The following is a 17576-nucleotide window of genomic DNA, read 5'->3' on the forward strand; positions in this document are numbered from 1 at the left end:
TATATTCAGTAGCGTAATACATATAAACTTTTTTGTGATTACAAATGTGTATAGAATCTATTGATGGAGTGGAAGTTCAAGATGGAGTGGAATGTCAAGACCAGGAAAATCCAAAAGAGACAGGAGTAACAGAAATAATTTGTAAATGTTGAGTGCAATCTCAGGATTTAGAAAATCTATTAGGAACAAGTATAAGTGAGATTGTATGCAAATGTGTTGAAGGAATATATGATCTCTCTACACCTCTCTCACTTAAAGAGAAATTTAGAAATCAAAATGATGCCAATCAAGGTTAGATAGAATTTTCATGATATGTTGAATGTTAGTTTTAGTAAACTATTAGTAACAAGTATTAATTATAAATGTTACAGAATCTTTTGAAGCTGCAAGGAAAGAAGATGGAGTGGACTATCAAGAGAGAAGTGGAGGACAATCTCAAGACTTAGAAAATACCCAAGGAACAAGCATAAGTGAGATTATTTGCAAATGTATAGAAGGAACATATGATTTCTCTACACCTCGCTCTATTACCGACAATATTGGAAGCCAAGAAAATGCTAGTCAAGATAATGATTTAACTGACATGATCTTGACAGTTGTAAAAGGTTAGATGAAGTTTTTTTTAATCTTATACATGTTTGTTTTAATCAAAGATTAGTAACAAGTTCTAATTGTGTTAGCTTTTGTAAATATTATGCAGAATCTTGTGAACTTGCAATCGAAGAACATGGAGAACAGTTGCAAGATAAAGAAAATGTAATCAATATGTCAGCTCTATTATCTGTTGAAGAAATATAAGAAGGCAGCGTGGCCAACACATATATTGATTGTGTCCTTAATATTGTATTCATAATTCAAATTGCCAGGACATTTCAAAAATTATGTCCTTAGTTTTTGTCTCTTCATTTGATAATTAGTCGTAGAATTGATGACTTGCAGCAAACTAATGTATATGTAGTGTTATTTGCAGAGCAAAATAAAGATGAAGCCGTTAACCAATATACTAGGAAAAGGAAGAGAGATAATATTGGTTTTGATGGTCCATCATTTGCTATTCCTACCCCTACTCCTCCAACTACACAATTGAGCATTGATGAGGGTTTGTCTATGGAGGTTAAAGGAAATATTGAAGAAGAGCTTGGTCAAGGGAAAAAGAGTAAGAAGCTTAGTTGTCAATTGAAATCTCCTTTTGAACAGAAAAGAAAAATAGGAACATCGATGACGCACAATAAAAATACTCCCAAGTATACAGGCTGGATAAAACCAAAATATACTCGTACATGTATTTTTTATTATGCCAAAGATGATGAAAACTTATTGAAGAAAATCATTGGGTGGTTGGGCAAGGAGAAAAGGAAAGGTCGCAAAAAAGCGTAAGTCCCTAAATGTATTCATTATTTCTTAATTGCTTACATTCATGTCTTGAACTTGTAATTTTAAATTTAGGACTAAGTGTATTGAGCTTGCAAGTCCTAAAGTTAAGTGTCCTTAAATTTTGTGATTGCAAGTCTAAGTTCAGGACTAAGTGTCCTTAACTTCTAAACTTGTAACTGTAAGTTAAGGACTATCTGTCCTTAATTTTTGAGCTTGCTACTCTAACTTCAGGACCAATGGTCCTTAATTTTTGAACTTGCTACTCTAATTTCAGGACTAATTGTTATTTATGAGCTTGTAAGTCTAAGTTCAGGACCAAGTGTCCTTAACTTTTGAACTTGGAACTGTAAGTTCAGGACCAAGTGTCCTTAATTTTTGAACTTGTAACTGTAAGTTAAGAACTACCTATCCTTAACTTTTGAACTTATAACTGTAAGTTTAGGACCAAGTGTCCTTAACTTTTGAACTTGAACTGTAAGTTCAGGACCAAGTGTCCTTAACTTTTGAACTTGTAACTGTAAGTTAAGGACTACCTTTCCTTAACTTTCGAACTTGTAACTGTAAGTTCAGGACCAAGAGTCCTTAACTTTTGAACTTGCTACTGTAAGTAGGACCAATGGTCCTTAACTTTTGAACTTGTAACTGCAAGTTAAGGACTACCTGTCATTAATTTTTGAACTTGTAACTATAAGTTCAGGACTAGCTATCCTTAATTAGGAATTGAGGACTAACTTCTAACTTTGATATTTTCAAAATTTTCAGGGGACAAACTGATATATATGCTGACGATGATGGTGTGAGAAAGAATACATATAAATTGTACCATCAAAAAATCAATAGCAAAATGATCTTCCTTGAGCTTTCAGATAGTAGCTTTGTACTTGATGATAAGGTTTGATAATTCACAAGACATTTTTTTCTTTATTCTTAATTTATTATTTTTTAATTATTTATGATTGATGGATTTTTTTTATTTTTTTGCCTTTTTATGAAGCATATTGGCATTTCCCTATATTATTTGAGAAAGAAGGAATGCTACCACCCTTGCACCTATCCTTTTCGTTGCACACCTACAGATATACTTTTTGATAACTATATCCTACTTGTGTATAAGGATTTCAATGAAGATGCTACAAATGAGTTTTGGTGTGGTGATAATCAATTGGTTCTGACACCATATGTGTGGAGTGACAATCATAGATGTGGAATTGCTTGGACAGAGGTTGGCAAAATCTTTTTTCCATGTCGGCTTTCTTCAGAAGATAATGATGTTGTGACATATTTTCTTTTGGGGGTATTGGACTTGAATAAGTGAAAGATTGATGTGTACGATTCTATATATAGTGAGCCATATGAGCAAGGAATGAATCACATTAAAATGTATGCACGCATGATCCCCACTTGCTAAAATGCTCACAGTTTGAGAAAAATCACAAGTCTTTTGGAAATGCATTCAACAAATTTGATATTCAGTTGCAAAGATCACCACACCAAACTGGATCGTACGTGTTTTCATTTGCTATATAATTTATATTTACTTTAGATTTATTTTATTAAATATATTGTTTAATTGACTCCATATCTTATATTTTTCTTAGGACTGATTGTGGTGCATTCCTAATCAAGTATGTAGAGTTGTTGATGATGAGAAAAGATGTGGAGAAATTCCAACCTAAAGACATAACAAACTTTAGAAAATAACTTCAGCAAATCTTTGGGTACATGGAGAGTGGAAAAGAAATTTTGGTTATAATACACCACCATAAAATGTCGGCGACAACTACGATAGTGAAAACAAAACTTCCTACCCCAAGGAGTTGTAGTTTAGTTGTAAAGAAAGTCAGATGTTGTTGAATTTGGTATAAAATTATTGTAAAGAATCCATATGAATTCTAAAATATCCTATAAATTGTTCACAAGACACTTTTATTTTGTTTGTATAACATATTTTTTTTGGTCACATCTATGCCAAATGACAGTATCAATAGTAATATGAAGGCATCATGTTATTAATTTCTTTCTTTTTGTTAACTATTGATTTGTCCATTTGCAATTCCTAAATTAAGTGTATTGAGCTTATAAGTCTAAGTTCAGGACCAAGTGTCCTTAACTTTTGAACTTGTAACTGTAAGTTAAGGACTACTTATCCTTAACTTTTGAACTTAGAACTGTAAGCTCAGGATCAAGTGTCCTTAACTTTTGAACTTGTAACTGTGAGTTCGGGACCAAGTGTCCTTAACTTTTGAACTTGAACTGTAAGTTCAGGACCAAGTGTCCTTAACTTTTGAACTTGTAACTGTAAGTTCAGGACTACCTGTCCTTAACTTTTGAACTTGTAACTGTAAGTTCAGGACCAAGAGTCCTTAACTTTTGAACTTGCTACTGTAAGTAGGACCAATGGTCCTTAACTTTTGAACATGTAACTGTAAGTCCAGGACCAAGTGTCCTTAACTTTAACTTGTAACTATAAGTTCAGGACCAAGTGTCCTTAACTTTTGAACTTGTAATTGTAAGTTAAGGACTACATGTCCTTAATTTTTGAATTTTCAACTCTAACTCTAGGACCAACTGTCCTTAATTTTTGAACTTCCACTCTAAGTTCAAGACCAATTGTCCTTAACTTTTTAGCTTGTTAGTCTAAGTTAATGACTAAGCATCCTTTAAATTATGAGCTTGTAAGTCTAAGTTCATGACTAAGTGTCTGTAACTTTTGAACTTGTAACTGTACGTTCAGGACTATTTTTCTGAAATGTCCTGAACTTCTGGAAATCTAGACAATAATCAGAGATTTACAGAAGTTAAGGACATTTTAGAAATTTTATGTCCTTAATATTAGATTCATAATTCGAATTTTCAGGACTTTTAGAAATCTATGTCCTTAACTTTTACTTGTACCAATGTGATTTTAAAAATAAAGATGTATCAAGATGCAAGCATCAAATTCTATAAAGAAAAGGACTTTCTTGTTTACTTACAGCAAGAGTAAAATCCCATAAACAATAATTGGTCCGACAAAGGTAAATTGAACGGCCAAAAAAAGAAAAAGAAATAAAGAGCACGTAAGCGCAAAGAAACTTTGAAAATTTAGGACATCTTTTATATAAACATCTGCTCAAATAAAAATAATCTAAATGAATCCAATTTATAGAAAAAACTTAAAAGAGTAGACAAACATAAGTGTATATATCTATTATTCTCTATGCGTCCTTGAAAATGGATGGACTGGCGGAGAATATATACAAGATGTTCTATTATGACCAATTCCTCTACAACGACCACATTTGAATGTTATTTTTGATGACTCAACAGCTGAAATATGCCTTTTCTTCTGCCTTATACCTATCGGCACTTTGAAATCTGGACGTTTAATAATTTGTGACTTAACACTCTCTGGTACAATCCAAGAATCAGTATGTCTTACAGGATGTATTTGTCTTTCATATGTTTTCAGCCAAGATTCCTTTAAGTATGAGTGCGAGCAAAAATTGGACTTCTTGATATTTCTCTTCTCGATAGCTGCAATTGCAGGTATACATAGTAATTCATCAAATTGAAACTGATAACAATCACATGTTCTTTTGTTTAAGTCCACCAAGAAAGTAATTCCATCTTTCTCAACTCTAAAACGCCATGAATTGATAGGGAAGACCTTCAATGTTGAAAAATTATAAGTTAGTACACTATGTTAAAATATCATTAAAATAATAAGATAAATAAAAAATATAATACTTACATTTAAAGGAAAAGCTAAATCTATCTTTTTCTTCAATTCCTCTTCTACCCAACAAGAAACGTCATAAAAAGTTCATTCTGCTTCATTTCGTATTTCATAAAACCAACGTTGTAGCTTCACTTGGATAAAATCCATTATTCTTAATATAGACAGCTCCCTTGCTTCTAATAGCACAGAATTCATTGACTCAACTATGTTTGTTGTGAGTATGTCATATCTTCGTCGTGGACTACAAGAACGTACCCACCTTTCCGGTAGTTCTTCCATCAAGTAGTCAAAACTCTTCTTATCAACTTTTGCTATATATGACATGTATAAATCAAATTCTTTGCGCCTGTATACTCTTGCAGCACTTTGGAAAAGTTTTATGACCTCACTTTTCTCTTTCCTTCGCTTTAGGTTCTGCTTCAAACGATAGATACAAATCCCATGGTGTCTTTCAGGATATACCTTTGTAATGCCATGTGCAATAGATTGATGCCTGTCTGATAAAAAATTAAATTGTCATGGATCCCAATTGCATTCCGAAGCTTACTAAAGTACCACTCATAGGAATTGTTATTTTAAGATTCTGCAATTCCAAAGGCTAGTGGGAATATTTGGTTATTTGCATCCTTTGAAACTGAAATCATTAAAACACCACGAAATTTTAACTCAAAAAAGTTGCATCAACATCAATAACTGGTCTACAATGATTCCAACCAGCTATTGATGATCCATATGCATAAAACATATAAAGAAAACCTGAAAATACAGTATAACAGAAGGTTAAATATATAGGAAAACAAATTAAGGACAGGTAGTCCTTAACTTAGAGTTACAAGTTCAAATGTTATGGACATGTAGTCCTTAATTTAGAGTTAAAAGTTCAAAAGTTAAGGACATGTAGTCCAAAACTTAGAGTTAAAAGTTAAAAAGTTAAGGACAGGAAGTCTTGAACTTAGAGTTACAAGCACAAAAATTAAGGATAAACAGTCCTTAACTTAGAGATACAAGTTAAAAAGTTAAGGACAGGCAGTCTCAAACTTAGAGTTACAAGCATAGAAATTAAGGACATATAGTCCTAAACTTAGAGTTACAAGTTCAAAAAATAAGGACATATAGTCCTGAACTTAGAGTTTCAAGTTCAAAAGTTAAGGACACATAGTCCTATAGTTCAACTTACAAGCTCACAAATTAAGGACAGGTAGTCCTTAACTTAGAGTTACAAGCACAGAAATTAAGGACAAATAGTCCTTAACTTAGAGTTACAAGAACAGAAATTAAGGACACCATGTCCTTAACTTTTTCACTACATGCTTCAAAGTTAAGGATATCATGTCCTTAATTTTTTCGCTGCACACATCAAAGTTAAGGACACCATGTCCTTAACTTTTTCGCTGCACACATCAAAGTTAAGGACACCATGTCCTTAACTTTCTCGCTGCACACATCAAAGTTAAGGACACCATGTCCTTAACTTTCTCGCTGCACACATCAAAGTTAAGGACACCATGTCCTTAACTTTCTCGCTGCACACATCAAAGTTAAGGACACTATGTCCTTAACTTTGCACATATCAAAGTTAAGGACACCATGTCCTAAAGTTTATAAAACAGACTAATAAACTCTTTTTGATTGTTTACCTGTTGTTGTCGTCTATCTTTATGTTAGTATATGTTCCCAGGTTTTTACTTTTCATCATATACAAGTATGAAGACAATAATTCATAATTCTTTTCAGAAGTTCCTCTTATTAAAGTTGAAGCACGTTGAATAGCATGCCACACCTTGTGATAACCAATGTCTAGTCCATGCAATTTTTGCATTTCTGCCATGACAAAGGCTGGTGTAACTTCAAACCTTGGGTCTCGAAGATTGTCATAATTTAACCACTAATCAACTTTGAAGTTGCATGCCTTTGATCAACTTTCATAGTGTTAACTAAGAGTCATGATTTTTCTCAATATTTACAATCTTGAACAGTGTTGAATCTTTAATTCTGAAAGCACGCACACACCACCCACACCTATCATCATTACATTTCAACGAATATCTTGTTGAGCTTGATCTAACATTCTTGAATTCAAAATGTCCTTTAATTTCTATATTCGAAAAATAATTAATTATACGCTTCTTTTTGTCAAATATTGATCCCACTTTTTTTTCATCCAATGAAGCATTTTCTATTAATATCGTAGTTGAGGATTCTTTTTGTTTCGAATTTGAGCTTCGTCTAAGTTAGTTGAGTAGAGATTTTTTCAGCAACTTCTTCTATTACCAGTGCACTCTCTAAGACTTGAATACCCAAAGCTTGTTCGTTGTCAATCTCTATAATGCTTTGTCCTTCCACTTGAATAGAATCAAATGTTTGAAGCACCTCTTCAGTTATTGGTTAAGCTTCAACCACATCTAATTCCATTATCTGTTGGCATTTGTCTTGATTGTCATGCTGAGTTTCTCTATTAACATGTTCAAATGTGCTTGTAGAACCAAAAATTATTTTCGAAACATCAACAATGAAATGACAGCCCTTGTAGAGTGAATGTCTTTTAGTAACTCTATACATGCGTGAAGATCCAAATCTTTGGATACAATCATTCCCTTGCTTTTTCCTAGGTTGATATCAAACCATATCATTGCTTCAAACTTGTCTCTATCCAATTCAATAACTTTAAAGACATGTCTAATGAAATCTTCAAATCGAATTGCCTCAGGTACTAGAACAAACTTTGTTTGATGATCAAGATACTTATAGTCTGCAGTCCATCTACCATTAAGAGCAACTATAATACATATTATTTTCATCCTGCAAGTCAAGAAAATGGGAAATTCAGGACATATTTATACAACAATCGTGAAGTTAAGGACACGATGTCCTAAACTTTATTAATACAACCTGCAAAACATAGGACACTATGTCCCTAATATTTAGAACAATCATGAAGTTAAGGTACTCTATGTCCTGAATATTTACACAGTAGTCATGAAGTTAAGGACACTACGTCCTTAATATTCAGAACAACAACAAAAAAGTTAAGGACATGATGTCCTTAACTTTTTCAATACAATTTTCAAAACAGGACACTATGTCCTTAATATTTAGAACAACAGCAAAAAAGTTAAGGACATCGTGTCCTTAACTTTTTCAATACAATTTGTAAAAATAGGACACTATGTCCTTAATATTCAGAACAATAGCCAAAAAGTTAAGGACATCGTGTCCTTAAATTTTTCAATATAATTTGCAAAAAAAAGGACATTATGCCCTTAATATTCAGAACAACAACAAAAAAGTTAAGGACATCGTGTCCTTAACTTTTTCAATACAATTTGCAAAAACAGGACACTATGTCCTTAATATTCAGAACAACAGTCATGTTAAGGACACCAAATCTTCAACATTATGTCCTCAATATTTATAGAATAATCACAGAGTTAAGGACGCAATGTCCTTAACGTTATTAATCCAGAAAAGCAAAAAAAATCAAATTCCTAGTAACAAAATAAAAATCCACACTAACACACAAAAACATAAAGAAATATCTCAAATTAGAACTTACTGTAATTTTATGGTGAATTTCGGAAGAGAAAGTTGAATTTTCTAGTTTGAAATCGGAAGAGAAGCTTCTGCAATTATGGAGGATCACAGCCTCTGCAAGTTAGTTACGTAAGTTTGAGCTGCTGCTGCTGATCGTTAATAAGGAGGTAGGTATAAGCCAAATCCTTATAACATAAGGGTATTTTTGTCCGGATGGGTAAAAGTTTATTAAAGCAGTGGCTAAAGACTAAAAACATTTAAAACAATAGCTTAAAAGTAAAGACATGTGTTATTAATGGCTATTTGTGCACATCGCCCGAATTTTTCAGGTAAAACAAAAGAATATTTTTGTTATTTTCTGAATAATAATTCAATCAATATATAAGTAAAAAGGCACTACAATTATTCATTGCATTGATATATGATAATCTATTTAAGTCCTAAGGTTGAGTAAGATGAGAATTACATACGGAGCTTTGATGGATTATTTTCCAATTTTAGTTAGAGGGAAAATATTTCTAGATTTTAATTTTTATTTGTCCGAACGAACACACCATATAGTTCCTCCAATATTTTTAAGATAACCGTGATGTGCGGAACACCTTTTGCTCACACAAAATATATGTCGTCTCACACCAGCAATATGTATTATATAACTCTATCTATCAAAGCTTGAACATATGGAAAGAATTACCTAATATTTTATCTTCACTTGAATTTAAACTTAAGACCTCATGATTCGCAACCTACTTCATTGGTCGTTAGTTCCCACTACAATATAATTAGTTCGGATTTCAGGGGCATGTTCTTTTCCTTGTTAACTTTTCTTTTGTCAATTAAAAAGGCATATTTCATATATTAAGGAACAATACAAGGAGCATTATATGGTACAATGTTATAAAAAGAGTTGCGTGCACTGATACCAACTTCTACCAGAGTTTCAAAGTTAATATTACAAGAGTTAGACGACCTATTTAAACAAAAAGAGGGGTTGTCCAGCTTCATGGTAGCAGTTATTGAACGTTTATGAAGTGTTCCCCGTTGATCATCTGTGAACTCGTGCATGACAAAATGAGGTGGTTCCATAAATTCAGTAATGGGGGCTTGTAGAGGAAGAGTTGCCCTTTGTTTGGCCAGTTGATCTGCCACTTGATTTTGCTCCCTGTAAATATGTGTTAGCCAAGGATTATCCAGTAGATGTAGGAGATACCTGCATTCAGTAATCAATGATGAGTAATGTGAATTGTGAGAGTGAAGAAAGGAAATACCTCAGTTGAATCCACATTAACTTCCAATAGTGTGAAATTATGTTGTAGGGCAAGTCGTAGCCCTTCCTGTAAAGCTGTAAGTTCCATATAGTTTGTGTTTCCCATAGACCTTGTACCTGTGTATCCTAGTAACCATTTACCTGTGGAGTCTCTAATCACTCCACCAAAACCACGTTTTTGATGTGTTAGGCTACATGCACCGTCAGAATTAAGTTTAAAGGAACCATTATTAGGAGGGTTCCATTTGACGTGCATATATGTTTTTTGTGAGTTGTGGTGGGATTGTTAAGGCCTAGGCGAAAATATTCAGCAGCTTGGCTTATGATTTGATTGGGGTTAGGGGGTATGTATTTTCCTTCAAAAACAGTACGATTTCTAGTTTTCCGTAAGCTCCAAAGAGTGTAAGAAATTAAGATGTGTGGTGGAATTTGAGTATTATATGTAGTTGTTCGTAGAATGAATTGAGATAGTTTAAGAGGCGTATCGTCATGCAACCTATTTAAGTTTTCATCCCTTAAGTTAATGCTTAAGCGTTGCTAAAGAACTTGAGTATGGTGGCATTGGAAAAAAAGATGGCTTATGGATTTCTCATGGGAGTGGCATATGGGGCATTGTGCATGATGGGAGATATGGATATTGTGGAGGTGGATGGATGTGGGTAAGCGATAATGGCTCATAAGCCATAGGAAATATTTTATTTTTTGGGGTAATTGGAGTTTCCATAGCCATTTGAAGGAGTTGTTTTGTACGTAGGAATGTAATATTTGATATAGAGATTTGACCGTGAAGATTCCACCGGGGATGAGACCCCAGTAGATGTGGTCATGCATATTAGGGTTTATGGTGGTAGGTATATAGTGATTAGCAATTAAATCCATTATAGTGGTTGGTAGATCAAAGGGTATTTTTTGGACCCTTATGGAATTTCCCATTATATATAGAGATAGTGATGAAGATTAATCATTTTGGGGTAAGGGACCTTCAATAATTTTTCTTAGAATTAAATTAGTGTCTAACCAGGGATCATCCCAGAAGCTTATATGTCTTCCATTAGTGGTGTGCCATTTGATGCCAAGTTGACTTGAAGACCGCCCATGAGTGATAGTTTTCCAATTGGAGGATACAGTTTTGGAGGTAGTAATCTTTAAGTATTTTGAAAGGATTATTCTAGCCTAGTGTGAGGAAGGAGACTGAAACAGTCTCCAAGCTAGGGATCACAATAATGCATCATTTTTATCTTTGAGGTTATCTATACATAACCCACCATTTTCCTTAGTTAATTGGACTGTTACCCATTTAATAAGATGTAACTTGAGTTTCTATGGTATGGTACCCCATAGAAAATTTCGTTGATATCTTTCTAGTTTGTTAATGACATTATGAGGTATTTTGATTAGTTGCATAACATGATTAGGCAAACAATTAAGAGTAGCTTTGATCAGAGTAGTTCGTCCTGCCATTGTTAGGAAATTTATTTTCCACCCTGCTAATTTGTTTTTAAAATTATCGATTAGGAACTGAAAATTGGATGTATTGGGTTTTATGTTGAAAATAGGGGTATCCAAGATATTTGCCAAAAGTTGAGCTCTCATTCATATGGAAAACAGTGGTCACACTTTATCTGGCTTCCTTGGATGTGTTGTTGGAGAAGAATATTTTTGATTTTGTGTAATTAATAGTTAACCCTAACACTCTAGTAAATAGGTTTAGTGTGTCAATAATGGAGTTGATGCTCTTATTGGTCAATTTATTTATAGTAATATCATCAGCGAAGAATAGATGAGATAGTGGTGAACCATGTTTAGATAATTGTATAGGGTGCCACTTAAGGTAATCTACATCAATATGAATTTTCTAAGATAGCATTTCCATGCAGAGTATGAAAATGTGAGGAGATAGCGGATCTCCTTGACGAATGCCTCTTGAAGGTGAGAAAAAAGGAGTTGGTTGGCCATTAATTAAAATGGACATTGAATATGTGGTTATGCAAGACATTATTAGCTTTATAAACTTAGGTGAGAATTGAAAGTAGTGAAGTGTGTCATGTATAAAGCCCCATTCAAGCTTATCAAAGGCTTTTTCTAAGTCTAATTTCCGTACAAAGGATGCCTTGTCTCCTTTTTTCCCCCTAAAGTGGTGCATAATCTCTTGTACTATAATGTCATTATCAGTGGCTCATCGATGGGGTAAGAAAGTTGATTGCTCAGGACTAATAATATTGATTAGGAAGGGTTTGATGCGTTTGACTATTATTTTTGTAATTAATTTGTAAGGGATATTACAAAGACTAATTGATCGGTATTGAGTGATTAAAGTAGGTTGTTGTGTTTTAGGTATTAGACATAAATATGTTTTGTTAACTTCTGAGGGAATGTGTCCCCCCTTTCTTATAGTCCCGTTCATTATTTTGTATTTATTAATTTGGTCTAAATCCGAGTGAGGGCAAATTTTTATGAGTGGTTATAGGAACAAATAGAATAAACTCCTGAAAAAAAACTTACCACCACCTGCTGTTTTATCAAATCATATCAACTTATCATAGTTAAGTAATTTAACGAGGTAAAATAACAACAACCAACCTCCTTCTGACTGCAAAGGAGCTTCAAAGTGTTCCTCTCCTCCGAGGTCTTCTGGAGCTTGGCCTCACATTGGCTCAGGTCAGCCCTAAACTTAGTGAAAGCCTACACAGAAAGAAAGATACAAGTTAGGGTAAAGGGAGAAGAAGGAAAAAAAATTCAACGATAGGAATTAATGCTTAATTGAGATAAAAGGCGTTTAGCCTCTTCGAAAAAGGTAGAGGCATTGTTAAGATTGGCGGCGTCATCAACCCCGGTAAAGCAATCCCAGAAGGGATCCTCTTCACTGGGAACTTCACCTGAGTTAGGCATCTGCAGAGCTCGAGCCTCCCTTATGGCCTCCTCAGAATAAGCCGACAGAGAGGAAGAGTGACCTATTGTCATGGCCCCGAGCAAATCAGTCGGGACGCTCTATTGAGCCCTGGGGGTCTCGGAACCTGCCTCTTCCAGTGTGCTTGTTGATGACCGAGGAGCAATCTCGACCTCGGGCGATTTAGGGGTTTTGCCCGCATCTTTCTTTGAAGCCTCCTCATAAAGAAGCAAGGTCTCCGGCTCGGAGGGCTTGGCAGCTTCAACCGACTTCCTGGCTCGATCCACCAGCACCGAGTCTTCACCCTCGTCTTCTTCTTCTTCAACCAGCTGGTGGACCGATTCTATATCCACAGGAATGAAATTTCTCCTGCGTCTTCAAGCTGGAGCCTTTTTATCTTGGGGGTCTTTGGGCTTCAAGACACTTTTCCTCTCATTGTCTTTCCCCGATTTTAGAATTGGGGACTCGGTCTCTTCCCCAGGCGGGGCTGGCCTTATTACAGAGAAATATCTAATGCCTGCATGGAGGAAAATCAAATATGAGTAAAAAGACATCTTCGATAAAGAGGAAAGCATCGAAAGCTTACAAGATGAACTTACATGATGTTTGCCTTCCCATATGCCCTTCTCCAAGTCACGCTAATGGCGCTCGTTATAAGAGTATGTCGAGGCTAGCCTCCGGACCCAGTTTTCGAGTTTGGTGACCGCATGAGGCATCCAAGCGACCCTGCGAAATAGATGAAGGCATCACATAATGCAAAAATGGAGTACGAAGGTTAATGGGTAAAAACTTCAGTTACATTTTGGGTTCCACTTCTTTGGGAACGACATTTTTTCCTCTAGGATGATGTCGCAGGTCCTCATTCGCATGAACCTACTCATCCAACCCCGATCTTTATCCTCATCGTTGCTAGAAAAAAAGGCCTTGGTCGACCGGCGTTGGAGCTTCATCAACCATCGGAAAAGGTGAGGTCGATATAATCGAATGAGATGGTTGAGGGTCAACTCCAGTCCCCAGCCTTGCAGGAAAAGAAATGGAGCATGATCACTATGCGCGAGAAAGAATGGTGGATCTAGCCATGGGTAACCTGGTACCTCTTGCAAAAATCAAGGACAACTGGATCAAGGGGACCCAATGTGAAGGGGTAAGTATAGACACTTAGGGACCCTTCCACATAAGTGGTGATACTCTCCTCGGGAGCAGGGATCTGTACCACGACCTCGTCCCCCCAGCCATAATCTCTCTTCATGGCCTCGAGGTGTTTCTCCATTTTCGAGCAGATATATCTCGATACATGCTCACATCGGCCAGGGATCGACGGGGATTCTCGACTTCGAAGTCCTTCGTTGTGACAAAGGGGCCAGAAACAATCTCATGAAGGGTCAACACTTTATCATCGGCCGGCTTTAGAAGAGGAGGAAGCTTTCTTCTTTTGAGGAACGGTTTTAGAGGTTTTCGCCATTAATTCAAGTTGGATGAAGCGAAAAGAGGTGGAGTTTGATATTTTTTGGTGCTAAAAGGGTTGGATCAACAGGTAGTGAAAGAGAAAGATGAAGAGAGGAAGAGATCAAGAAAATTTGAAGGTGGAAGCAAAGTTTTTGATTCAGATAGAAGCCATGTATTTATAGGCACACGGTGATGGTTCGGCGACGCTAGTGGCCGATCGCCACTGGCAATCATTTAATATTTTGGGAAAACAAACCGACGGGACATTTTAATCACCTCAAGCGCTTACGTCACGATGATGATGTCATCATCAAGGCCTCCGAAAAATCAAGGTTCAAGTCGTTCTTATCATTTTATTCTAAGAAACGAGGGGACTATCTGTATACGATAGAAATCGGGGCTACCCGATTTCGTTCTTTGATGAAAAAAGGTGATACAACGTTGAGAGGACAGGACGCCGAGCTCGGGGTCGAGGCTCCTTTCCAATATCAAGGTCGAGGTCGAAATTATTTGCCGAGGTTGGAAGAAGGCAAGCCTCGAGATACTACCATTATGATTCAGTAACAGAAAGAGCGAGATACCCGCTACGGCCCGAAGATCACAGCGTAAATTGCGGAATGGATCGACCCTTGGCGGTTAGACGGCTGTCAATCATGATTTCCTACTGTAATTAGAAGTGTATCTTATTTAGGACCCCCTATTATGTAAAGGGGAACCCATTCATTTGTAAGACACGTTTTTGACAGATAAGAAATACATGCACTTAACTCTCTAGCTATTACTGTTCGACAGAGTTGTTTTATGACTCGCTATTCCCACTATTCCACCTCGAGACTATCATAATTCGAGGTCGAGATTTGGCTTTCACACCGGTTTGACTTATTTTATTCTTCAATTTATATATTTAATTCCTTGTTTATCAATTGGTATTGGATTAAATCATATATCCTTAAAATCACAATATAAGTTTAATTGTTACTCGGATTTTAGGGTAAACAAGTAAATAAGATATCACGTTACTTGATTATTATAAAAATATGTTCCTTTCCATTGCAAAGTAATGTCTACCTTTTTTTATTGGTTATTACATAAATTCTGTAATTTAAATTTGTCTTCTAATTTATTTTAGTCCACATGATTGCAAATTAGGGTAAAAATGAGACTTTGAAAAGCTGACACTATAATCTTATCAACAAGGCCGTCACTATAATCTAGGGCTCATTAATTAAAGCTCAAAGTAATAACCTGTCTTAATAACGGTCAGGGTAAAAGGAACCTTTGAAAACATTTGTAGCACACGTGTTGAAGGGATTTAAGTCACAGGTAGGCCGTTTTTGCCAAAATAAAGGTACAGAATCTCGTAGTTCCGAGAAGCACACAAGTTAGTTCCAATCTTATCCATGGGAGGACGACAAATTCCGCTTATTAATAATACTAGTAAGTATTTTAGATTTTTAGTTTTAAGTCGTGAAGTGCCATTTATGACTGAAACATCCATAATTGGTATTCGTGTAATATTAGATTGAAAAGAAAAAATCCAATTCGTTTCTGGACTCAAGACCCAATCCTGATAGGTTATGGTTTGCTAGTCTATTTCTTTTAGATTCAAGTCCCAATCCTGATAGGTTATGGTTTGCTAATCCGTTCTCTTTTAGATTCAAGTCCTAATCCTGATAGGATTATAGTTTAGTATTCATTATAAAGCAAACCTACCACTCCCATCCAATTCAAAACGCGAACCCCCACAGCCCAATTTGCCTACAAAGTATAGCCAATGCCTGCTGCTGAAATGTTAGCGCAAGGACGAAGTTGGTGGTTTAAGGAAGGTTCACACCTGTATGTTACGGGTACACAGTCAAACGGGACAAAGCTTAAAAGGAAAAATCTTTCTAGGTTCGATATCAACCAAAGCTTTGACACAGTTGGTTTTCCACTAAAGTTGAAATTCTCGTAGAGCATCGTCCCTCATCATTATTAACTCCTGATTGCATCGTACATCACCAAACTCAGAAAACCTTTTGGATTCCTCACGATGATATCTTCTCTAGGGATATTGTATCAAAAATATTATTTTTGATAAATGTTCCTTTCTCTTTAGATTACAGGTTAACGTGGAGACCTGTAAAGTGGAGAGGTTTAAGGTATGTTGAGCCCGCTGTCATATTGGAGAATCGGGACACATTGATTTCAACGATATTGGAGTTTGCTAGGAGCATGAAGGATTGTCCATCTTTGCCTCCTGATAAAGAATGGTTGATGACTTTGGAGTTTAGCAAGGTTGCTTATCTCCCCGATGTGGAATTCACAGAGATGGTTAACAAGGTGGGAATATCCTATAATTTTGACATGTGGATAAGGACTCAAAGAGAGTTGGATTCACGGATTGTTGCTATTCTAGATTTGCACAAGGAAGTAGGTATCAAGAAGGTGATATTTGAAGTTGGTGCATCTAACCATTCTAATTTCTTGGACATGTGTTCTATTTGCAGAGAAGAATTTTCGGCAGGTTCTATCGTTTCTTGCCTCACTCATTGTTGCCATGTTTACCATGAATTTTGTATTCTAGAATGGCTTTTAAGAAATCGGTCTTGTCCCTATTGTCGATCCGAGTTGGCAAAGAAAGTATAGTACTATATAGGTTAAAAAGTAAGTAGTTATGTAAATTTGTTTTTATGACTTCAGAGTTTTTACTATTGTACGAGTATTAATGTTTCTTTAACTAATTGGCGAGCACTTGATATTATCACTAGCTTACATAGTATATAACATTTGGTTATATATGGAACAACAAAGTAACACACCCAAAGGTGATCTGTAGGCAGATTCAACAGGAATGTAATATTAGATTGAACATGCAAAGTACTAGGAAAGAGGAGAAAGATAGAAGGAAATGGATAGAGGAATTGTTTTTTAGCATAACATAGAGGGATGATAGATAGAGAAATTTTGCGGCCAGAAGCAATTTACTTCTAGTCTGTACAGCTTTAAAGAAAATGTATAATTGGTTGGTTGAGAGATTAATAATATTTTTCTTTACATAAAAAAATCATTTGCTTATATATATATATATATCTGTTCCACAATATCTTGTCATCCTTGGGACAAATATTCAACTAACCAAAGAAATCAAATAAGGAAAGACAACTTGACATGGTCGAAATGTCCAAAACTTTAAATTAAAGTTGCAAAATCTTAAATGCTCTCTTAACTTAAGAGAACTTGCATTTGAAGACAAGATCTAAGTAACTAGTGGCGGATGCTAGATTACCGTTAAGGAGGTTCAAAAAAAGGAAAAAGCTAAAAGGGTTGGTTGTAGCTGGTGGGAATAGAACCAATGACCTTACAAAGGT

General features: G+C 35.4%; 1 long non-coding RNA gene across 1 annotated transcript; it reads left to right on the forward strand.

Moving 5' to 3' along the window:
- Positions 1-15533: 15533 nt before the first annotated feature.
- LOC107828281 (uncharacterized) lies at positions 15534-16945 on the forward strand. The gene is made up of 2 exons (XR_012700233.1): positions 15534-15663; positions 16325-16945. It is a non-coding gene; the product is annotated as an uncharacterized LOC107828281 (long non-coding RNA).
- Positions 16946-17576: the final 631 nt, after the last annotated feature.

Source organism: Nicotiana tabacum, chromosome 16 (assembly GCF_000715075.1).
Source record: "Nicotiana tabacum cultivar K326 chromosome 16, ASM71507v2, whole genome shotgun sequence".
NCBI classification, from domain to species: Eukaryota; Viridiplantae; Streptophyta; class Magnoliopsida; order Solanales; family Solanaceae; genus Nicotiana; species Nicotiana tabacum.